General features: G+C 28.3%; 2 protein-coding genes across 8 annotated transcripts in view; one reads left to right on the top strand and one right to left on the bottom strand.

Moving 5' to 3' along the window:
• LOC148176520 (pyrokinin-1 receptor-like) overlaps window positions 1–25847 on the bottom strand; it is a 172210-nt gene that overhangs the window by 118294 nt on the left and 28069 nt on the right. Inside the window, exon 1 of one of the 4 annotated variants that reach the window (XM_088033643.1) lies at window positions 508–556. The exons of the other annotated variants lie outside the window; for them this stretch is intronic. The gene's annotated coding sequence lies outside the window, so the exon portion shown is untranslated. Of the gene's footprint in view, window positions 1–507; window positions 557–25847 lie in introns of those variants that run through there. 4 annotated transcript variants of the gene reach the window in all.
• The window catches only part of LOC148176522 (pyrokinin-1 receptor-like), a 146398-nt gene that overhangs the window by 77751 nt on the left and 42800 nt on the right, over window positions 1–25847 (top strand). For 3 of the 4 annotated variants that reach the window (XM_088033648.1, XM_088033647.1, XM_088033650.1), the window contains one exon: window positions 4415–4465. The gene's annotated coding sequence lies outside the window, so the exon portion shown is untranslated. Of the gene's footprint in view, window positions 1–4414; window positions 4466–13022; window positions 13086–25847 lie in introns of those variants that run through there. The other variant, XM_088033649.1, reaches the window with a different exon arrangement.

Raw genomic sequence — 25847 nt, forward strand, 5'->3', positions numbered from 1 at the left:
GTTATGTCAAATTAATATAATTAGGTCAACACTGATATAATCTTTCATTTTTTTTTTAATTTAGATACATCTGCCTAATCAAATTTTTTAGCCGCCTCTTCACTGATAGCTAATTTTAAATTCCATTATCCAATTTTTAATCCCCTGATTAAATCGTTTGCTTAGTTCCATCTAAATAAATAATTTATTCAGCAAATTGCTGACCGTGAACTTTTAATTAACTTTCGAATCTCCAGACTTAACCATCAAAAATTCATTGCCTTAAGTAAATTCGCGTTGTCCGCCTTAATGAAATGAGCGACAAATGAAGACGGAAAAAAATACTTTGGAAACACGTCAACACATGACCTACCCTTCTAATTAAATTTCTTTCCACTTCTTGACCGGAAAACAATTTAACGTTTAATTAGATTATCCATCAAAACGGGTTTTCGAGTTCGATAAGCATTGTTCCACTCGTTTTCACAAAGTTAATTTTTCTGTCAGAAACGAATAATTGCAACTTACCGCTTTTTTCGGAAACTTGACGGAGCTTTGAACTTTACTAGAAACGTGCGGATACTGGCAAGACGCGATTTTAAGGACGGACAAGGCGCAAGCTCCTTTAAAGGGTGCAATTTTATGGTTATTTGTTTACGTGGTCTCAACCACACGATTAATTATTTCGAGTTGAATGATCGGCTCGGGTTTTGACATTTTACCATGTGACCCAAAAAAATATGTGTGGGTATAGATCAAGGGGTGCTGCGACAAACAATGAAATGACAGGTCGCGCGGCGTAGGAAAACGAGCTGTCAATTAGGAAAGACTATTTGTCAATTATAATTAAATCAATAAAAGTGAGCTTTTTTCAATATATTCAGTGATTTTCTTGGAGTTTTTGTTTTAAAGTTTTATCTACATTTTCTTTGGATTTTGAAAATTTGCGCAAATTCTTTTTAGTTTATCATTAGATTTGTAAGATTTTTTCTAATTTGCTGTAGCAACAGAGCTTTTACATTCATTTTAAGTGCGCTAATAGACCATTTCCACACTGGGTGCATTAATAACTGCGTTACCATAGCAACGTAATGGTATTTAATATACAAATTAGGAAAACTAGCATAAATCTCGTTTTATAAAACTTAAATACACCCACTCTTTACAGCACTTGTGTTTTAACACAAGTTTTATAAATTAGTATATTAAAACATCGAGTTTCATAAGGCAAATTTTAAAGCACGAATCCAAGTTTAGAAACGAGCGGCAAAGCCGCGAGTTTTATAATGGATGAGTACCATAATGTCCTTATGATCGAGGTTTTTATACTATTTTTTCTAATTTGCTCAGAGCTATTTTCGTTATTTCCGCCTTCGTTTTCAGTGCTATAATATCCCATTTCGATATGGAATGCTATAATAGCTTTGTTTCCATAGCAACGTAGGAATATTTATAAAGTTATTAAAATACAAATTAAGAAAAAGTAGATTTTAATTCACTATTTCCTGATTACACATAATTTTTTTAAAGTTTTTTGCTTTCTCTAAATTTAGGTTTACTGAAATTTTTAGACATTGTGTAAATTGCCTTAAAAATGATCAAAATTTTGTTTTGATTTTACGTAGAATTCTCAATGTTTTGTTTAACTTTTCTGAACTTGCTTTGGATTTTATTGTTTTTTTTTATTTTTTTTCCTTTAGATTTTCTAATTTCTCTCAGATTCTTTTTGTCCCTCTTTAAAGTTCTTAGACTTAAACTTTTCTATATTTTTTTGAAGCAATTATATTTTACTTCTATAATTTACTCTAATTTTTATTAGATGCTCTAAAGTTTTTTATTTTTTCTTTAAATTTTGTAAAAAAAATTTTTTTTGTTTTTTTTATATTTCTTTATATTCTGCATAAACTGTCTTTTAATTCTTTTTTGATCTATTTGATTCTCGTCTCTAAGATTCTGCAAACTTTATTAAGATTATCCTTAGATTACTTTTTAGACTTTCTTTAAATTTTTAGATTTTTTTTATTCTCTATTTTAGATCAAATTTAAATAATTTCAAGACATCTTCTAAATTTTTTAAAATTTTTATCAAATTTTGTATAAATTTTCTAGATTTTCCTTGGAGTTCTGTAATTTTGTCTAAATTTTCTCTCATTATGTCGTAATTGCTATATTTTTCTAAGATTTCAATAATAATAATATTTTCATAATACTATTTCTTTGATACTCTTTTTTTTAAATTCATTCTTTTTCAGCGTCTCGTAGTATTTTTCTCAGATTTTTGAGACAAACTCCCAATTTTATTAGAATTTTATTATTCTCCTCAGATTTTTTATTTTTATTTTCTCCATATTTTTTTTATAGTTTCTGTCATATTTTTTTTAATATGTTCTAGATATTTTAGATTCGCTTTAAAATTTCTCAATTTTTTTCATTTTTTTACAGTTTCGTAATCTGTTTCTCTTAATTTCTAGACACATTCTGTTTTATTACAATTTTACGACTCTCCTCATATTTTTATTTTTATTTTCTCCGTATTCTCTTTAGTTTCTGTCATATTTTTTTTCATCTGTTGTTGATTTTTTAGTTTTGTTTTTGGAATACATATCATATCCTCTTTTGCAGTCTCATAAATGAATGAATGAATGTTTATTGTTGGGAAATAAACCTGACCGCTTTTACAAAATACATTTTTCTCAAATTTTCTGAACAAACTCTTAGTTTTATTAAAATTTTATGATTTTCCAAAGTTTTTTTATTTTTATTTTCTCTATATTCTTTTTAGTTTCTGTCATATTTCCTTTAACCTGCTCTATATTTTCTAGATTCTTTGTAGAATTTCTCAAATTCTCTAATTTTTCTGCGGTTTCGTAGGTAATGTGTTTGTCAAATTTTCTCATCCAAATCTGAGTTTTATTAAAATTTTATGATTCTTCTCAATTTTTTTATTTTTATTTTTTGTATTCTCTTTAAATTCTGTCATATTTTCTTTAATCTGTTCTAGGATTTTTTAGATTTTCGTTAAAATTTTACAGCGCGAAATCAGTGTGCTTTAATCATTGAGCGCTGTAAAATGGTTAACACACAAGAGATGTATTAAACTTTTTGACCGAAAAACTTTTAATTTAAATAATTGATTTTTTCAAAATTCATGAGAACAGTCACATCTGACATTTATAAATTTCATCATCGGTCCATTCTGTCAATTTTGTAGTTGGTGCACAAAAAGTACACAAGATGGCGCTGTATAAAAAATGTTTTAATATAACTTTAAAAATAAAAATATTGTCTTAATTAAGATAATAATTTAGGTAATAATTTGGTGATCAATCTTCATAATGGTAAAGTGATTTTAATTTATAAACGCATCTGAGATCAGACGATTTGTCCAATTTTTATCGCACGGCGTGTGTAATGTTTCCGAAGATGTCATTTGATTGTTAATTTGACGTTTACAATTCATGAGGCCAAAAAAGTTATTTTCTTGCAATGTTTTTCAATTGTTTCCGATGTTTTAAGCAACTCCTCAAAGTACGGTTTTTAAGACAACGTTTCGTCAACCGTTTGAATCATCATCAAAAAGTATGAAACTCCGAGGAAAACTCGGAAAACAGATTTATGTATGTGACGCCGTAGTTTGAGGACAAAGATGATTATTTAAGTCTCATTAAAGTGTTTGAACTGGGAAGGTTGACCAGATTACAAAGGAGACAAGAGAGAAGCCAAAATTTGATGGACCAAGATAACGGAGTATGAAATTAGATTACTTTTCAACTCCTACGTTTTCATTTATAAAGTCGTAAATTGTTGTAAGAAGAGCTTAAGGTTGACAGTCTGTTTCATAAAAGATACACAGAATGAATAAGTGGTTTAATTATTTACGAGAAAGAAAAGATGTCTTCCTCATGTTGGTGCTTGTTTCAATACGAATTGGCGTTTAGACTTGGAGATATTTTTTTCGTTTCTTGGCCTTCCATTAATTAATCCTCATTAATTCCGTCCACTGGAGTTAAATAGATAGTCCTATTTATTAAACATGGTGAATCGAAATATAATACGAAGTCGAGAAACGGCAATGGTTCAGTATGAGTTCGAAGTGCTGACTAAAAATTACATTTCTTAGGCGTCGCGACGCCAACCGAAAAGTGATAAACGCAAATTATTACGTTAGGTTCTGAGCTTTGATCAACTACATATAAACGTTTACAAATTTGCAGATTTTTATCTTTGAAATTAAAGGCAATTTTGGAGACGACCATAATAAGAGTTGCCGGACGTTGTACATACATACTTGAATGTAATACAAAATTTTATCCAAAACCCCTGTTGCAATTAAAGCATTCAGAGTACATATTAACAGATTTTTATTTTATTTCATACATTCTATAGTATTCTTGAAATTGTCTTTTTTTTTCATTAATTCTTCTTTTGGTTACAGCTGCAACGAATCACACTTTCGAAAATCTAGCAAAAATCACTAAAAAGTTGGGTAAGTACTTTTTAATTTTTAATATACAGAGTGACACAGCAAAGTGTTTTTTTCCTAAGTAGAACAACCCGCTTATCTAAATTTTTTTCAGATTAATATAACAATCGGCGTATAAACAGTCTGTCTAAATAAAAGTAATGTTATGTTAACAGTGAGTACATGCGACTTTTTTTTTAATTTCTTCAATGTTTTATATTTTTATTGATTTTGTATAAGAATAATACCGCTTTTCTTTAAATTCTTGAAATGTATCAGTTTTCTTCAAATTTTCAACAGATTCTTCGGTTGCTTTTTAATTCCGCAATTTCTTCGGTTTAATCGTATTTCTTCGTTTTTTTTGGATTCCATTTGTTTTATTTTCTTATTCTTCTGATTTATTATATTCTGCACATTTTTTTTAGTCTCAATTTTTTTGATTTTTTATTTTATGGATTTTTCGTTTTTTTTAGAAAACTTTCAACTGTGTACATATCTTCTAATTCTCGAATATTTTCAACATTTCTTCAAGAGTATATTTTTTGTTTTTTTTTTTGTTTTTTCAGATTTTTCCTAGATTTTAACCAGTTTTAGAAATTCTTTCATTTTTTATATCTTCTCTATCCACAAAATTTACAAGTCCTCAAATAAACATTGTTTAAATGCTGAAGATTTTGTTAAAGAATTAAAATTTCTCCTATTTTTCAATCCCTTGGAAATATTAAAATTCTTCAATTTTTTTCTGTGAAGCTTGTTTGTCTTTAAAATTTTTAGGTAAACAGACATTTATGTTGCTTAAACTATCAGTGAATTTGAAGAATTTGGACTGAGAGATTAAAGACATTCAAAGAATCTCATAGATCTAAAGGATCTGAAAAGAAGAATTGAAGGATTTGAAAGAACTGAAAGATCTGAAAAAATTGAAGAATCTGAAAAATAAATCTAAAAAAAAATCTGAATTAAAAAACTAAAAAATAGATATGGAGATTCTAAAATATAGATGGACTAAATAATCTAAAACAAGAATCTGAAAAAAGATGTGAAAAAAGGATCTGAAAAAATCTGAAAAAGGGATCTAAACAAAGAATCTGATAGAAGAATCTGAAATAAAAATATAAAGGATTAAAATGATCTAAAAAAATATAAAAGATCTGTAGAAAGAATCTAAAGAATCGGAAGAAATAATCTAAAAAAACTGAAAAAGGGAATGTGATAGAAGGATCTGAAATAAAGATCTGAAGGATTGGAATGATCTAAAAAAGAATATGAAAGATATGTAGAAAGAATCTAAAGAATCGAAAGAAATAATCTAAAAGATCTGAACAAAGGATCTGAAGAAAGAATCTGATAGAAGAATCTGAAATAAAGATCTGAAGGATTAGAATGATCTAAAAAATATATAAAAGATCTGTAGAAAGAATCTAAAGAATCGGACGAAATAATCTAAAAAAGAATCTGATAAAAAAATCTGAAATAAATATCTGAAGAATTAGAATGATCTGCAAAAATATAAAAGATCTGTAGAAAGAATCTAAAGAATGGGAAGAAATAATCTAAAAAATCTGAAAAAGGGATCTGAAGAAAGAATCTGATAGAAGGATCTGAAGGATTGGAATGATCTAAAAAGAATATGAAAGATATGTAGAAAGAATCTAAAGAATTGAAAGAAATAATCTAAAAGATCTGAACAAAGGATCTGAAAACAGGATGTCTGAAGTAAAAATTTGAAGAAAGCATCTGACGAAAAAATCTGAAAAAGAGATCTGAAAGATCTGAAGAATCTGACAAAAGGATTTAAAAAAAAAATTAAAATGAGGATCTAAAAAGTCTGGAGACTGTAAAGAACTGGTTTAAAGCAACTTTTTGAATACACGACCCCCTTTTTCAGGCTAAAAATTCTGGCGACCTCTTTGTTGGGCCATAGAAAAACAAAATTAGCAACATAATTAAAATACTAGCCCATCCTTCTCACTAAAATTGTGTTTTACTGTAGCGAACCATGTTGAATGTTGAATTCTTTCTTTCGTCGGAGACCCACAGATTGAAAAACATTGATTTAAAGAATCTAAAAAATGAGTATGTAGGATCTAATAGATCGGAAAAGATGACTTAAAAGATTTGAGAAGAAAACAGTAAGATCTAAAAAAACTTGAAATGTCTGAACGATCTGAAGAAAGGATTTGAAGAAAGATTTGAAGAAAGAATGAAACGGATCTGAAAAATCTGAAGAAAGGACGTGAAGAAAAAACGTAAAAAGGACGTGAAAGAAAGATCTAAAAAATCTGAAAGATCTGAAGAAAGGATCTGAAGAAAGAATCGAACGAAAAGATATGAAAGAAAGATCTCAAGAATCTTAACAAAAGACTTGACGACAGAATCTGTAGGAAGAATTTGAAAGAAGAATTAAAAAAGACGATTTGAAAGATCTCAAATGTGAAAAGGATCTAAAGAATCTGAAAGATGTAAAGATTCTGATGGGTTTGAAAAGTTAGAAGTCTCTAGGGCCTGGGGGTCTGAAAAATCATCAAGATCTAAAAACAAATGGAGCAAAAAACTAGAACCTAATGAAAAAATGTATACACTTAATCTAAAAAATTTAAGAAACTTTAGGTATCTAAAAAAATCTAAAACATCCCATAAATATAAATTCTTTAAGATCTTTAGATTTCAAAGAAGTACAATTTTGATGATTTTTAAAATTTTTATATTTTTGCATTATCGCCATTCTGTATAATCCCCGCTGAAATTTACCTAAAACCGTCTCATAAATAATACATATTTCACCTTTGATCCGTTTATTTTCTTCCCCCACACGTTTATACAAAGTAAAGTAAATATATAATTATATATTTCCCGGAAGCCCACCGCCATTTATCTAAATTTTGAGGTTTCATCGCTCCTTTCACAACAAACTCCTCGTTTGAATAAAATAAAACTCTCAATCTAAATATTACGAACCTCTCTAAAATGCGCATATCAACAACATGGGCCTGTTGGCTTTCCTTTCTTTCCCAACAGAAGCTCTAAAAGCAAAGCTCGAAATAAAACGTGTCTTAAATCGATAAAGTGTCAAGAATTGGAAATGTAATTGGAGGAAAATTTCGTTATTGTAAAATTCGAAGTAAAAAATTCATAGCAGCTGCTCGCTCCCAGCGTCATTATTGAAGAATTGTAATTCGTAATAAACGCTTTGAAGTTTTTATGAGTCTCTAGGGGCATATAGAAGAGATAAATCCGGTTTTCAACATTGAAAGTTTTAAATAAAGTGGCTGTAATGATAACAGTTTGAAATTAGAAACGAACGAACGTCGGCGCAAAAATTATCAAACTATATACCAAAAACCTGAAGCATTGGTCCCAGAAGAAAACCTTGCGGTACTCCAACTTTCAGTCCGGCCTGTATAAATTTAGATTTATTAATAAATGATTTCTACTCAAACTCCCTCCGGCTTCTCCAAACAATTAAACGTCGAGTTTTCTTCCATATTTTGCGCCCAATTTAGCACAAACTTTTCCCTTAAACTTGAAAATTGGGGTTAACGGAGGTGAACCAGTGACCTTGAGTTGTTCGCCGTTTCCATTTCCCACTCAAATCGATTTTATCATCAAAGAAAAGCGATAATTGCGGTGAAAGAGACATTGAAAGAGTTTTACTCGATTCGCTGTCTTGTTTACCACAGAACAAATTTTCCAAATCACATAAAAGAACAAAAACGTAGTGCGGAAAACTTTCCGAATCAAAGTTAAGTGTGTCCTTGAAATGTTTCTGCGCTTCTGTTTTGGTTGTCCTTGAGGTAGCTGACGGGGGTTTCCACAACTAAAATTGTGAAGTTTTCTTCTTTGTTTCGCGAGTTGGGTAAAAGATGGCGCTACACGCGTTATTGATCCCGGTAATTAGAGAAAAAGAGTAAAAAAGGTGGCGCCACTGAGAGGAAAACCTGTTGCGCTGAAAAGTTTCAAGAACACCTGTTTGAGATCTTTGCTCAAAGAACTTCGTTCATAACTACTATTAAAATTTAATTTAATTCGGTTGATCGTGGAAGTTTTTATAGAAGAATTAAATGGAGACTCTGATTTATTTGCAACGCAATGCTGTAAAAGTGTGGATAATAAACGTCGCTCGTTAAATTTCCTATTTCATTTTAATGTAGGAAATGATAAAAGTTCCAAGGTAGTTTTACTTCAAGCGTGTATTTTATGCATTAATTTTATTTTTAATTTTATTTTTAATTTTATTTTAAAACGTTGCAGTTTATGCTAAAACTTACATTTTATATTTTATATGGTTAAATTGTCGTTCACTTTGCAAAAATAGTAAAAGTTTTACTGATCTTTATATGGTAGAAAAAAATTCCAAATGCCAAAGACTAATAGGAGTAATAATAATTTACCAAGCAATGAAAATTGCAAAAATAAATACCAGAAGTATGTCATTTTATTCGTACTTACAATAAAATTTAGCGTACTAAATTTCATTATTGTAATTTTAAAAATTACAAAATTACAGAGTGTTGAAAAAATTCGAAAAAATTTCGGAGCTTTTAAAATAAAAAATTTCTAAAAATGGTACCCTTTAATGTAAACTCAAGTCAATGGTAACAATCTCCAAAAATTAAATTTTCTTAGTCTCAAAAATCATTAATTTCCAGACTGATCAAAAAACAGCTCTTGAAATAAAAATTTACAAAAATTGTACCCTCTAATAACAATTTTGAATATTTTGGTACTTTTAATAAATTTCACAAGAAAAATAAACTTTATAAATTTCATTACCGTAACATCAAAATGAAAAAAAATTACAGAATGTTTAAAAAAATTGGAAAATTTTTCATAGCTTTCACATAAAAATTTCGAAAATGGTACCTTAATTTTTGAAAATTTGTGACCTTAATAAGTCATTCATTATTAACAATTTTCAGAAGCTTAGCTTCTGTAATCTCAAAAATTTATAATTTTCACATTGAGCAAAAAAATTTGATATACCTATTTCTCACGACTCTTATTTGAAATACTAATTTCTAAAAATTGTACCCTTTAATGTAAACTTTAGAAATTTGCAACTTTTAATAATTTTTGCAAGAATAGTAACGTTTGCAAATTTCATTGCTGTAACATAAAAAATGTATTAATTACATAATGTTGACAAAAATATGGAAGAATTTTCAGGGCTTTCAAAATAAAAATTTCCTAAAATGATACTCGTTAATCTTAATTTTTGCAAATTTGTAGTCGTATTAAGACAGTCATTGATAGCAATCTACGGAAATTTAGTATCTGTACCATTAAAAAAACAGTAATTTTCAGACTAAAAATTGTATGCATTTCACGGCCCTCGAAATAAAAATTTCAAAAAATTTTACCTTTTAATATAAATTTTTAGAATTTAAAGAAGTTTGAAGAAAAGTAACCTCTTCAAACTTAATTCTTGGCACATCAAAAATGCAAAAATTACAAAATGCTAAAAAAAATTCAGGGGTTCAAATTAAAATCTTCTAAAAATGGTACCTTTCAATCTCAATGGTTTATTTCAATCTCCGGAAATTTAGTTTACATAGTCTAAAAAATCAATAATTTCCATAATAATAATTTTAATGAGATTTTCACGGCCCTTGAAACAAAATTTTTAAAAAATTGTACCCTTTAATGTAACGTTTTGAAATTTAGTACATTTAATAAATTACAGAAAAAAACTTATCTTTTCATTATTGTATTTAAAATACAGAAATTAATTAGTGAGTTGAAAAAAAATGGAAACATTTTCAAAGCTTTCAAATAAAGACAAATATGTAATCTTAATAAGTCAGTCATTAGTAGCAGTATTCCAAAATTTAATTTTCGTAGTTTTGAGAATCAATAATTTCCAGACTGATCAAACCAATTTGATGTATTTTTCATGGCTCTTAAAATAAAAATTTACTAAAATTGTAATCCCTACTGTAAATTTTTGAAATTTGGTCTTTCAAGTTCAGCAAATTCTTCAAGAAAAGCAACCTCAAAAAATTCCATTACTGTAACATCAAAAACAAAAGAAAATTGAAAAAAAGACATTTCAAAAAAATGATTTTAATTTTTGCAAATTAGTGATCTTAATAAGTCAGTCATTAGTAACAATCTTCAAAAATTTAGTTTTGTAGATCCAAACATCAATAATTTTCCAACTGCTCAAAAAAATTGATAAATTCTTGAAATACAAACTTTCAAAAATTGTACCCTTTAATGTAAATTTTTGAAATTTGGCATTTTTACTAAATACTTCAAAAAAACTAGCTTCAAAAATTTCAATAATATAAGATCAAAAATTAAGAAATTACAGAGTGTTGAAAAAAGAAGAAACATTTCCATAGCTTTCATAATAATAAATAATTCTAAAAATGATACCCTTTAATGTGACTCTTTTAAAATTAGTACTTTTAATAAGTCACTCAAAGCAAGTAATCTCAACAAAATTTATTCCTATATTATCAAAAATTAAAGCATTACAGAGTGTTAAAAAAATAAAATGGAAAAAATTTCATTGCATTCACATAAAAACTGCTAAAAATGATACCCTTTGATTTTAATTGTTAAAAATAAGTTATTTTGATAAGACAGACATTAGTAGCAATCCCTAAATATTTAATTTCTATAGTACCAAAAAACAGTAATTTTCACGCTGATCAAAAAAGTTATTGTTTTTCTCGGTTCTTGAAATAAAAAAATCCTAAAATTGTGCTTTTTAATGTAAATTTTGGAATTTTAGAATATTTAATAACTTCTTTAAGAAAAGTAATCTTCGCAAATTTTCTTATTGTAACATCAAAGTTAAAAAATTACATAATATGTATGTATTGAATAAAAATAGAAACAAACTTTCAAAATAAAAATTTCTAAAAATAGTACCCTTTTATGTTAATTTTTAAAAATTTGTGATCTTAATGAGACAATGATTAGTAGCAATCTCCAAAAATTTAATTTCCGTAGTCCCAAAAGTCAATAATTTCCTAATTGATAAAAAAAAATTGACAAATTTTTCAAAAGTTCTACCCTTTAATAAAAATTTTTGAAATTTAATACTTTTACTAAGCTCATTAAGAAAAATAACTTTTACATATGTATTTCTTTTCTGTAACATCAAAAATGAAGGAAGGAAAGTGAAAAAAATTTCAGAGCTATTAAAATATATTTTTTTTTTTAAATTGTACCTGTTGATTTTTTTTATTAAAAATTTGCAATTGTAATAAGACAGTCATAAATAAAAATATTCCAAAATTTTAATTTGTCGCAAATGTCAGTAATTTCTTCGACTTTAAAAATTATTTTTTTTTAAATTGTACTTTTTAACATACATTTTTGAAATTAGGTACCTAAAAAAGTGTTTTAAGGAAAGTAACATCTACAAATTTCAGCACTTTTACTTTAAAAATGAAGAAATTACAGAGTGTTGGAAAAAATTAAAAAAATTTCAAAGCTTTTAAAGTAAAAATTTCTGAAAATGGTCCGCTTTGATCTTAATTTTTAACAGTCATTATTAGCAACCTCCGAAAATTTAGTTGCCGTAGTGTCAAAAATCAATAATTTCCAGGCCCGTCAAAAAGTTGAAGCATTTTTCGGAAACCCATGAAATAAAAATTTACAAAAATTGTACTTCTTAAAGTAAATTTTTGAAATTTGGTACTTTTACTAAATTCCTTAAGAAAAGTAACTTCTACAAATTTTAATACTGTAACATCACAAATGAAGGAATTACAGAATGTTGAAAAACAAGTGTAACAATTTTCATGGCTTTCACAATAAAAATTTCTAATATTAGTACCGTATGATTTTGATTTTTGCAAATTTGTGGTCCTATTAAGTCGGTCATTAAAAACAACTTCCAAAAAATAAGTTTTCGTAACATCAAAAATCAATAATTTCCAGGCAAATCAATAACATTTGATGTATTTTTCACAGCTTTTAAAATAACAATTTACAAAAATTGTACCCTTGATGAAAAATTTTAAAGTTTGGTATTTTTAACAAGTCTCTTAAGGGAAGTAACTTCTACAAATTTCATTACTGTAGCATCAAAAATGAAGAAATTGTAGGGTATCGGAAAAAAATAGAGAATTTTTCTACTTTTTTAATGTTAACTAAATGTAGCTTTTTACTATTTTTTTTTAGATTTCTTGTTAAATGTTAAATGTTAGAGAGCTTCTAGAAATAAAACAATTCAATTACATTTTTCCAATATTTTTGACCATCAACTCCTTCTTCCTCCCTTCATATTTAATTAAAACTGCGTCAAACTTCCCACGTGATCTACAACCCTTCAAAGCAATCCCATAAATACTTCCCTTTATTTTCCTCCAAACTGCCTTAGTCTGACGAGCCAAATGAAACGAAAACTTAATAGCCCGTTCTTCCGTTCCCTTATAATTCTCTCAATTCCAACAAAAACGCAATACTCTTTTTCTGCCGAATAAATCCAAACTATCCCAATAAAGAAACTGCCAAACTTACCCCCAGTAATCAAGTTCTCCGAATAATTACTTTTTATATTTAAAAACGATGCACATGCGTCAGTGATATCAAGTCGACGCCGTCGACGCTCGGCGTCATTCTCGCGTCGTCGGGCTAAGTTGATTGGCGTTTGATGTGAGAGAAAAGTGCGCGGAAATAAAAAGCGGTGAGTAGAAAATCTTCCCCGCAAAATTATGTGTTCTAATCTTTTAGTCTAAGAATGACAGATTTACGGACTTGTCGGAATTCCTTCCATTTCCGCACTTTCCTAATAGAAAAAAAGTTTGCCATCAGCAAAATCCTTTCCCGTCACCTCAGAGGGTTGCAACTTTATAAGTCAGCACAATTTTATTACATCACTGTCATTGCGTAATAAAAATGTACTTATTACGCAACTAGTGATGTAATTTAGTTCATTACACAACTCATTTCGGAACTGAAGCGTTCACAATTTTAACTGGCATTTGATGTAGCAACATGTGGGAGGTCATCTTGTCAGCGTTTGATTGATTGAAGGAAATGATTGACCCCTGAAGTGGGTCGCCATCATTCATAGCAAACTTTTTAATTGCAAAGTGGATGCTTCGGCTAAACTAACTTTTGTTGCAAAAATGTTTAAATACGGGCCGTGATAGAAAAAAGATGCGGGTTTTTTGATATTGATTTCACTTAATAAATAATAATTGAAGTGTGAAGGAAATATGTAATTTAATTTTGATTAAACGAGGGTCTTCTAGATTGGCTTGGATTTTTATAAAGCTATGATTAAATTCAGCAGAAAATAAAGATTACTAAAAATTTTAAAATAAAAACTTCGTTTCATCGTATTAATATTAAACACTCCCCTATATTTTTCTATGTAACTCGTACATTAATGTATAGATTTCTTGTTAAAATGGCTCGTTGAAAAGACTGAGATCTTACCTTTCTGACGAGCCATCAAGCTCATTTTCATTTCGTACCGTTGAGAAGTTGCGGCAATAAGAAGTCTGAAACCTTTGGATAATCCTCTTCCAATCCCCGGGCTCATTAAATCCACTGAATGCGTTATTTTTAGATTTTATATATTTTGTAGATTCTTCAGATCTAATTATTGTTTTTAAATTTATAATAAGAACAAAGTTTTTTTGTCCAAATTGTTCCTTTTTAAGGTTTTTTTGAGTTTATTATAAGTCTGCTGCTTAAAATTTTTCGCTCCACCGATGCGCGACATAATGATCAAAACTTTTTAAATAACTCAAATATCTTTAATTTTGGATAATTTTAGAGAATTTTGGAAAATTTAACTATCATCTAAGAGAATTAATCTGTGACTCTAAAAGAAAACCCAAAAAATGAAATAAAAAAATCAGAGATAATCGAAGAATATCTATGAAAGTTTGAGAGATTTAAGAAAATCTAAGAAAAACCTAAAAGAGTCTGAGAGAAGAAAACTTAATTAACTGTAGAAAATTTTTCAGAATGTTCAAAAATCTTTAAGAAGGTAAGAGATTCAAAGTGATTTAAAAATTATAGAAAAGAATTGAAAAAAATTGAAAAAAATCGATAAAAGTCAACATTTGAGAAATTTAAGAAAATCTAAGGATGGATCTAAAACAGTCTAAAAGGAGTAAAGAGAAGCTCAGCAAATCTATGAGAATAATAAAGAATCTAAGAGAACCTAAGAGAATCTAAGAGAATCTATGAAAATCTCAAGATATCATCTCAGAAAATCATCAAATTGATGAATTTTAGGCAATCTAATATATCAGAGAAAATAAAAAATAATCAAAGAGAATTGAAGAAAACTGAAGAGAATTAAAGAAATTGAAGAGAAACAATTAAAATTTGAGAAAATAAGCAAATCTAAAGCAGACTTTAAATGATTCTAAAAGAAGCAAAGAAAATTTATACAAATCTATGAAAATTTTAGAGAATCTAAAAGCAACTAAACTAAATATTTGTAAGTATTATCTAAGTGAATTTAAGAAAATCTAAGAGTTTCATCGAGAAGCATCTAAGAGGGAATTGAAGAGAATCGAAGAGAAGTAGAGAGAAACAAAAAAATTAATCGAAGAAAATCGAAGAAAACTATCAAAGATCGAAGAAAATCGTAAAGATCAAAGAGCATAAAAAATCTATCAAAGTTAGAGAGATTTGAGAAAATCTAAGAAAGGATCTAAAAAAGTCTAAGAGAAGTAAAGAAAATTTGAGCAAGTCAAGAAAATTTTAGCGACTCATCTAAGAGAATTATTGAAGAAACTCTATTACAATCAATTCTCTTAAGAATGTATAAGAATCTTGAAGAATTTAGGATAATCAAAGTGAATCAAAAATAATCAAAGAAAATTAAAAAGAAATAAAAAAAAATTGATTCAAAAAGGTTCTTTAAATTTTTTCTTGTTTTTAGACATGCTTAGGTTTGTCAGGAATTTAATAATTTTTGTTCATTTGCATTCTTTTACATTTGATTTATTACAATTTTTGGAAACTTTGGAATCTTTGACTTCTATGCCTGCTATAAAATTCTTAAAAAAATACATTTTGCATTGAAATCTATTTTCCACCAAAAGTTAGAAATTTTTTTTATTTTTTTTTAATTTAACTTCGATTTATAAGAAAAAATATGAAATGTTCAATTTGAAATAAAGTAGAATATATCATTAAGTGTAGAAGTAAGATTTTTTGTGTAAGTCCAGAGATTGAGAGCCGAGACGAAGTCGAGACTCGCAACTGGGCGAAGCACAAAAAGACCTTCTACTCTGAATGATATATACTATTTTATCTTGAAACGAATCAGAATAAAATAGAAATTTCAACATGAACTTATTTATAAAAACAAAAGTTATAAAAATCATCCAAATTGTCTTAAATCGTTTCAAACTTATTAAAGCCGGTGATTACAAACGTTAGACGTGTGTTTTATATTTTTTGATTTTGACAACTGACAGCGATAACGACATTTATCGTACACATGGGCGACTCGTGTTATACCGTTGTCAAACATAAGACAATAAGTTTGTCATTCCGGTTTTTTGAGACTTTTCCTTTATGACACACATTCACTTGAAGATAAGTCGTGCATATATTGATCATAAAGCTAAATATCAGCTTGAGAATTACCTCACATAACCTCATATTTTGATTCGGTCGTGCCGCCTATGGACCATTCTACTCTTTGGCATTTCAATGCCGCTGGCAGGCGAAAAACTGTCACTTTGACGATAAAAGTTATTTTACTATAAAGTAACCGAAAAACAACCCACTATAATTCACACCCTGTATATTAGTATCCAACTAAAGTGGCGGTTTAAAATACACCATAGTTTACTGCTCTTGGAAACAAAATTTCATTTTTTGGTTCACATGTTAACGACAATTTAAAAATTGTTAAAAAAATGTGCAAATTTAATTTTTTTTGAAAAATCAAGATATTTGTGAAATGACACAATTTAACTACAGCACACTATTAAAAAAATAATTCTTAATTTGGATGTAGAATCCATAAATACCCTAATATATGGGTGTTCCATTTAAAATTAACAATAGTTAATTACATACTACCTCTTTGACCAGAAGTGAATTTTTAATGTTGTGAACACCAAGTATCGATCCAAGAAAATACTTACTTAGGCCACCCTAACAAAAATTAAATTTTTAGTTCTCAAATGCGAACGAAAAATGACCGTTTTCTGACCGCTTTCATTTTAGTCCGTACTAGGGTGGCGCCATCTATTGATGATTTTTGTATCTTACAGCATAATACAGACATTACTCCCAATTTTATAATAATTTGGGTAAAATCAAATCGACAAACTGCTGTAAAGTGTAACAAAGACGTGTTGAATTATTCCGAATGAACATGTCAAGCAGTAACGAAAGTGCTGCTGCAACAACATCAAAAAGCACATCAAACCTAGTTCATACAAATTGTAAAGGTACACGTGCCGAAATTACAAATGTAAATACAAAAAATATAAACTTAACAATCATTAAATCAATAAATCATAAACAAAATTAATAAATTTGTAAATTTAACAAAGTGGCCAATTTTGGCTTTGATGCACAAACAACTATTACAAATATCTTTAAGTTCTGACCTGATGGAGCAAAACGGGTTTTGAATTTAAAATCAAGAGGTAATTGTACCTTAGAAATAACTTCTCGATGCTCTAGTACAAATTTTGTCCAAAATTTATTGACTAGTGTTATCAGTCAAATTAAAAAATTTCTAGAAATCAAAAGCATTTTCATAAATATGGTATCTTTCTAATTTCAAGACAATTTCACAAGTTTATATTTAGAAACTGTGACAATTGTGATACAAAACTGTAAAATATTCTGGTCAAGATTCGTAGTTCTTTCATAAAAAATGACTTTTAGTGATGGGCTTTAGTTTTGAAAAATTTAGTTGACATTTCCAAAAATATATGTCAAAATATAAGTCCGTTTTGCTAAATCTGCTCACCTGGAATTGAGGTGCCAGGACTACAGTTTTTGTACATACAGGGTCCGCCTGTATCATTTTCATTCTTTTGACGAAAAATGGGACAAGACAGGTTGACTTTTCCACTCTTTTCTCCATTTTGATTTTTGAAAACCGTAGTTTTTTGCGTTTATTTCACATATGGTTGACACAAGAGTAAAACTGATGACATCAGTTTGTAGCGCTGCGTTTCCTCCTAATGTACAAAAAAATATATTTTTATAGCTTAATAATTAATAGCAATTTAATTAATTTAAATTAATAATGATGGCTTACTGTACTTAACAATGGCTGTAAATTGTCTAAAACTGTTCTAAAAAGACGATTAAATAAATTTTTCAACCAACAGCTCCCTGCTGCTTGTTTATTCTTATTAATCTTAAATTTGTTATTTTTTTGTAATTTATTTACTTTTTATTTTGTTTATTACTAGGTTTTTATTTATTTTCGTTTGCTCGTATTTGTTTATTATTTTGTTGTTTTATTAAGAATTTTATTTATTTTAGTTTTTTACAATAAACTATGCTATATTGAGTTTTTATTTACTATTTTTCAAAATCGATGTTTTCTCCAATGTATTGGAGATCGATGTATTTGTGGTCTTGTGGGAATTGAGTTCAACATCGATTTTTTTTACTCGATGTTCCCAGATTTAGAGCAAAACAAGCTTTAGAGTTGAAATCAGAAGACGATTGTACTTAAGAAATAACTTTCCACTGGTATTTTGTTTAAAATTTCTTAAAACACAAGACATAATTTGCCCCCACTTGAAACAGTAAACAATTTTACAGTGCATTTAGACCAAGTAGTAAACTGTGTTGCCTACAAAACATTTCTTAATTCTCCTTAGAATTTTATAGATCTTGACAGTACAAATTGAACAATGCACTTTTGCTTCAAACTGTACTTGTACTCTAATAAATTGTTTCCTATTATGCAACAATCCAATTAACGCACAAAGATCTTATGTTCATTATGAAATATTTATTTTGTTGTGTTCTGCATGCAAACAAAGCAAATTGAATTTTACTAGTTGATTCTCCGCTGCACTTTGAAAGCCCTAATTAAAATTTGCTTGTTAATACCAAACCAAACTTTATTCACCCACCCACCAGATTTCCACAAATCCGATTTTCACTCATCCGATCTAAAAAAACTCGCTAAAAATAAAACAGACTGTTTTGGTGTCATTGGTATTAAATACAGCACTCTAGGCAATTCCCATGCGAAAACGTAAAACTGAAACTCGCGGTAATTCTCAAAGGATTGAGAATTGATCGAACTCAATTTCTGGGTGGCAATGAAATCAAGTTTTTACGGACTGGATTTACCATTATCGATCTTTTAGAAGGAGGGAATGTTGGAATTAGCAGTGTGTTTTCATTATTCGGATCGTAAATCCGCTGAGGCGAAAGGTGCGAAAGATTTACTGTTAACAAGGGGAAAGTGCAGTTTGTATCGGTCAAGGAAAAGAACAAATACCAGAAAATCGATGCTTGAGATTTTCTTAAGTTGTTAAGAAATCGCACTTTTAGCAAAAGAAGCAACACAACACCAAAACGACTAATAAAAGATTGTAAAATGGTGGATGCGCCGGGTTCAAACGGATTCAGTTCAATGCTTTGTAAAACGTTGTAAACATCGAGAATTTTTCTTGCTTCAGATGGAAACTACAAAGTCTATTAGAACTTCCAAGAATGTCCAGCTCGCTTATTGTTTACATGTAAATACAAATAGATAATAAGTTCTTGTGATCTACTACATTTTAGTCTACGAGTCAAACTAATTAAATGGTAAAAGACAATTCTTGGAAAATATATACCTATGCTCTGTTTCAATTTTAAAGTTATTATGTTGAAATTCTAGTTTTTCAAATCAACATGTTCATTAAACAGAGATTTTCTTCTGGAAATATGTTCATTTGCGCATCTAGAATAAGCAATGACAATTTCTCTTCTCAATGGTGGGCGCTCCAAAACTTTTTGACTTTTCGACAACCAATTAAGTTCCAACTCACAAAACCGTGTTTTAAGGAGTTTGTTAAAGCATCGGCAAACAATTGGAAAACAATACTCTAATGTAACTCTTAAAGCACCGAATTAAAGAAAGTTGTTTTTCTTTTTAAATGTTCCTGACCGACCAGTGTAATATAAATCTGAGACTTTTACATCGATTTTTTTATTAATATCAATTTTATTAAAAAAAACATCGATTTTTAATACATACAGGGTCCGGCAACACTTTTGTCCACCCCAGAAATCGTCTAAAATTTTAAAAATAAAATTTTGAAAATTTACATACTTTTACAGTTGACAAAGTTCTACAAGCTAACGCAAAAATTTGTATTTTATCACTGATAGTTTTGGCGTTGCGACGCCTTAAAAATGTAATTTTTAGTTAATTGGGGGGGTTTGTGACATCAATCCTTAATTTAATTTTTTTTTAATATAAATATGTTAAAATATCTCAGTTGTTATATTAGATTCAATGCAAATTGGTTTCAAAATTTGAGAAAAAAATGCTGTTTTATCAAGTTGGTTTCCAAGTTCATTACGTCAAAATTGAGAACTATGTTTACACCCATCTGTCAACATCTTGTGTCACAAATGACATCTATCTTTTGGCTCACTTTAGATTGTAACAAAAGTCTTACTTAGTGAAATTGTCGCTTTGTCGATGTTAATTAACAAATTCTGGTATCTATAAAATGCAACAAACCCGTGTTAATCAAAATTAACCTAGAGGGAATGAAGTGACTTGTGAAATTTTGGTGTAAACGTAGTCATAATTTTGAAAACTAACTTCATAAAACAGCGTTTTTTCGCAAATTTTAAACACAATTTGCATTAGATTTAAAATAAAAACTCAGATATTTGTATCACAGTTATGTTGAAAAAAAATTGAATTCGCGAATATTTCCGCAAAAACTCAAAAATCGCTAAAAATTATACTTTTTAGGCGTCGCGACGCCAACCAAACCGTGATAAAAAAAACAAATTTTTGCGTAAGCTTCTAGAGCTTTGTCAACTATGAGCGTTATGCATATTTCTAAAATTTTATCTTTAAAATTAAAGACTATTTTAGGGGTGGACACAAGTGTTGCCGGACCATGTATATTTTTATTTTCGGTGTATCATTAAAAATCAATAATTGGGGTTTCAATGTATGTATTTTATTTTACACTATTTATTTTTTGGTGATATTTATAAAGAAGACTGGAATTTAATTTAAGGGAGTTATATTTTAGAATTTTTTTTATTCTTATTAATCTTTTTTATCATTTATTTACTTATTATTTATTCCTTAAGGTTTTAATTTATTTTTGTCTTTCTCGTATTTGCTTACTATTTTGTTGCTTTATTAAGGATTTTATTTATTTTTGATTTTCACCAAAAACTATGCTATATTGAGCATATTATTTACTATTTTTCAAAATCGATGTTTTCTCCGAATTGAGTTCAACATCGATTTTTTACTCGATGTTCCCAGATTTAGAGTAATCTGATTTTTGCCGAACTGCTGGAGTCTAGCAAACATCAGATTACGGTACTGTGAGTTTGAGGTTATGTTTCTTGTGCTGATACGTTTAGTGCTGTTTTGACTTTTATTTAATATAATTTGCCAAAAATCGATGCAATGTAGTAAAGTTTATTTCCAACAATGAATATTTTATCTTTGATTGTTGGTTTTTTTTTCGGCTTTGACATAGTTTTTACATTTAGTGCTTAGTGATAAAAGTTTACCAACATGCATCTCATAGCATAACTAAAATATGTTTTTTTTTTTATATAATAAGATAATAATTATAGAAAAAGCGGTATAAAACATCATGTACAATGCTCTCGCAAAAATTGATAGCTGCATTATTGAAAAAAAAGTAAACATATTTTTTTATATATGAAATCGACTCTAAACCTACAAAACGATTGAAATCTGAAATGTTGCTCCAAAAATTTTAAGCTTATTGATAGATAAATAATAATTTAAAAAAATTAGTTCGATGCTTTGTAAAATGTTGTAAACATCGGAAATTTTTCTTCATTCGGATGGCAGCTACAAAGTCTGTTATAGTTTTCAAGAATGTCGAGCTCACTTGTTGTCCATGCAAATACAAATAAACAGCAGTTTCTGCGGATCTACTGCATTATAGCCTACGAGCAAAACTAATTAAATTGTAAAAGACAGTTCTTGGAAAATGTATATTCATAGTTTTTTAATTTTAAATTAATTGCGCCTGTATTCTACTTTTTCAGTTCAACATTGTTAAAAAACATTTAAAAAACGATTTTCTTCGGAGAATATGTTTTTGCATCTAAAATAAGTAGTGAAAAGATTTTTTCTTAATTGTGGGTGCTTTAACTCTCTTTTGACAAAAATAATTTTGATTTATTATTAAATCAATAGACATTGACAGGCGTACCAACTCTCGAAACACTGTTTTAAGACGAAACTTTCGTAATGACAACTATTGATAAATAATGCTTTAATGAGTTTCTTAAAGCATCGCAATATTAGATAGTCATTTGCGGCCAGTGCGAGATTTGTAAAAAGTTTTTCGACCAATAAACCACCTAAAACTAAATTAAAAATGTTGATCAGACACATCTGTCACATTGAGAATTGCAAATAATGTTCATAAATCAAATACTTTAGATGACTAAGTACGGTGTAGTAGCCGGAATAAAAACACTAGCGTCAAAGTGTTTGTGGCAAGAATTAAAATTGAAATACGATTAGTATTATTATTATTTTTATTGTAGTAATTTTTTCATATAAGATTAAATAACTAAAAATCGCTGTTGTAATTTGTATTTCTTAGTAATACGTACACTACACTTTAACTGATGTTTCTGAATAGTTTTTATGTATGTTGGGAACAGCCAATCTTGCAAGTGATTAGTTTTCCCCCGGTGTGATCAATTTCCAGATAACGTTTTTCAGTTTCTTCCTGTTGATTATCGATTTCGTAATTCATTTCTCTTGGCGATTTTTTGCTAAAACTCCGATTCATCCATCTATGTATAAGTTTACATATCAAAACTTTACATTGTCCTTTATTTTGAGTTTCTATTCTGCCATTGTGCCTGTTCTTCTGGACAAGAAAATTTCTTGTTTATTCTTAGATAATTGAATTTGTTATCTCGGTTTATGGATTATTTTAGTATACCTTTCTTTCCTGGCATTCTTCTTCTTCTTCTTCTTTTTTATTCCTGATAAAAGCAGTTCAGTTTGTTCATTCTTTATAGCTGATGATGGTACCTAATCTACGTAATGTAGAAAATTGATGTCCTTTGGCTTCAATTTGTGTTAAATCAATTCTTAGGCTTGCATTTACACTGATTTCAACGTTGTCAAGAATGATGGTGTAAAAACATCACACATTTGTGTGTCCAATTTGTGTGTTTGTAATAACTCAATGCTCTTAGCAACCAATTCGGCCAATCAGAATCATTAGAATCATTCACGTGGCATTTGCAGCGACCGCAGCGCCATCTCACAATTATGAGGGAAAGTTTTAGCAAAAGTTTAAAACCTTGCAAATTTCATCCCGGCCCTCTTAAGGGAACTTTCTCATCTAAAGTGTTTTATTATTGATGGTACTGTCAAGAAACTGTCAGATGAAGATTGTTAAATATAGTTTAATAGGTTTATCTGCCAAATATCTTGCACTGTATCGGTTCTCTAGCAAACGTCGCAAAAACGTTGCCGGAATGTAAATAATTGTTAGGTTTTCTATATTACAGCATTAGAATGACGTTTATAACAACAAGCTTTATTGTTAAACGATTTTTCTAGACTTTTATTCTGCCACCAAAAATCATGCTGAAAAGGCTTATTCCACTACTATTTAATTTTTATAATTGGACACAACAAAGCCTTTTGAGCACTAAATTTTCAAAATTTTAAGCCTTTTGTCTGCTAAATAACATAAAATTTCAAATTTTTGGTTATCAAAAATTGTAAAAATTTGACAATCTATCAAATTTTGAACTATCTAAACCTTTGTTTTACCTAAGATTAAACATTTTTGGAACTGTTGAAGGAGTTTAAAGAATTTGGTGGCATAAAATTAAAAACAAAATATGTAGTAAATATGAATGTATACTAAAAATTAAAATGTATAAATTCAACCCATTTTATTTTAAAACTTTTGCAAATTAAAAAAGTAGATAAAAAGCTAAAAAATCAAAAATTTAAAAGTTCCCATTTAAAAAAGAATTGATGTACGAAAAATTTTCGAACTTTCAAAATTTTTTATATTTTTAAATGATAAAAACTTCTACGATTTGCATCGCTCATTCGGTTGTTTTGTAAATGGATGCTACTTTCAAATTTATGGTCTACCAAAAATACTTATTTCAGATTTATAACCGAACAGTGTTGCCAGATGTAACGTAAATTCGCTTTTATGGCGAAATTTTAGACTTGTTGCTATTGGTAAATAAATAGAAAACAAAATTATCAAAAATAAATTTTGGTTTTTTACATATTTTTGAACTTTTGTTCAAGCTTATTGCTAATCAAAAAAATATTTGAATTTTGAAAAGTTAAAATTTTGTCTTTCTTAAAAGAATAAAGTTTTCCAATTATTAATGATTTTCTAAAATAACTTTAAAATTTTCAAAAAAAATTAATTTTATTTTTTTTTCAAAAATTAAAATTCAATTCAATTCTAACAAATAAAACAAATAAATCATAAGGTTACAATATCTGTTTGAAAGGTTTTCAAATTTGAACTTTCAAAACTTTTTAACTTTTTTTACCTTATAAAAGTTTTTTGAGCACTTTTGATTTTCGTCTGAGATATACGAAGATGAGCAAACTCGTCTTAAATCACAAAGGTTGAGACTATTTTTTTTCAAAATTCATGAAAACTACTTACAAAAATCATGAAATTTTGTAATTTTTTAACCAATTTAATTCGTTTTGGCGGCGTTTAATAGAGACAAAGTTGTCTACAGTATTTTTAAACCAAAGTATTCAACAAGGCGGTTCCATTGTTTTTCACGCTCTTACGCCGATATCAAAATTTAAAATTTTTCGAAAAATTATGATTCTTACTTTCAGTCGATATCTCGCTTAATTGCTGGTCAAATTGAAATTATTGATACTCATTTTACGCAGAATTCCACGCACAATCTAAAACTGTACGAATTTTTAACGTACGCCCACAAATAAAGAAATAAGAAGCGATTAAAATTTTGAAAAGTTAATTTTTAGTTCCTATTTGTACAAACCTCGAATCTCCGAAACTAAGACGGATAGAAAGATACGGTTTTTACCGTGGTTTTTTTCGTGCTATTTTGCTTAAGAGTTCGGTCTTACATATCCATAGGTTTAAAATTTTATTTTTTTTTACTTAAAAAGTTGTTTTTTACGATTAAAAAAACTTTTTTATAATATTTGGAGCTAAACATCTCTGGAACTATGACAGATAAAAAAATGCGGTTTTTACCATCGTTTTTTGCCTTCGGACCAATAAATACCCATTGTAACAATTCCCTAATTTAAAATTTTAATTTTTTAGAGGCAACTATGTTTTTAAATCTAGTCCGGTTGATATCTGACTTATTTGCAGAGCAAACTTAAATTATTAATGCTTATTTAACGCAGAATCTAAAACTGTACGAATTTCATACGTACGTCGATAAATAACCGCATTAAAAACGTTTAAAATTAAGGAAAATAAATTTTAGTGTCTATTTGTACAAACCTCGATAACTCCGAAACTAAGACAGATACAGAAATGTGATTTTCCCGTCGTTTTTCCGGCGCTTTTTTACTTAAGAATTGGGTGTAAAAACTCAAATTAAAATTTTTAAATATGAATCAAATGTCACATATCCCAAATTTAAAATTTTTAAATTTTTGAAATAAATTAGGTTTCTTAATCTAATTCGGTTGATCGCTTATTTGCAAACCAACTTTAAATTTATTAAAGATCATTTTTACGCAGAATTTTACGCAGAATTCGAAACATATGTATTTATCAACGTAGGTCCACAAATATTTGAGTAAGAAGCGATTAAAATTTTGGTATAGTAAATTTTCAGCACTGAAGTGTAGGAATCTGCAAACGTTTTTCTTGCGTTTTTGTTATTTAAAATTTGCTCTCAAGTATTTAAAATTTAATAGAAAAATTTTTTGAAACCAAAAATAGAAAGCAAAAATAAATTTAATCGATAAAAAATTTTAAACAAATTTGAATTTTTTTGCCCGTCATTTATAAAGGCACCAATTTGATATTTGGCCAGTTGATAGATTTCGAGCTACTCTTTTAATTGATAAATAACTCAAAGGTATTTAAGGTCTAATCATAATAAGGTTAATAATAATAATTACTATTGGAGCTCATATTACGCAGAATTTCATGAAAAATCCAAAACTGAGCAAATCTTTAATTTACATTTACAAATAAAAAAATTAGAAGCAATTTTGTCTCTTGCATTTTTGTCATTTTCG

Source organism: Gnatocerus cornutus, chromosome 4 (assembly GCF_029298725.1).
Source record: "Gnatocerus cornutus isolate USDA-ARS CGAHR chromosome 4, icGnaCorn1.1, whole genome shotgun sequence".
Classification (NCBI taxonomy): domain Eukaryota; kingdom Metazoa; phylum Arthropoda; class Insecta; order Coleoptera; family Tenebrionidae; genus Gnatocerus; species Gnatocerus cornutus.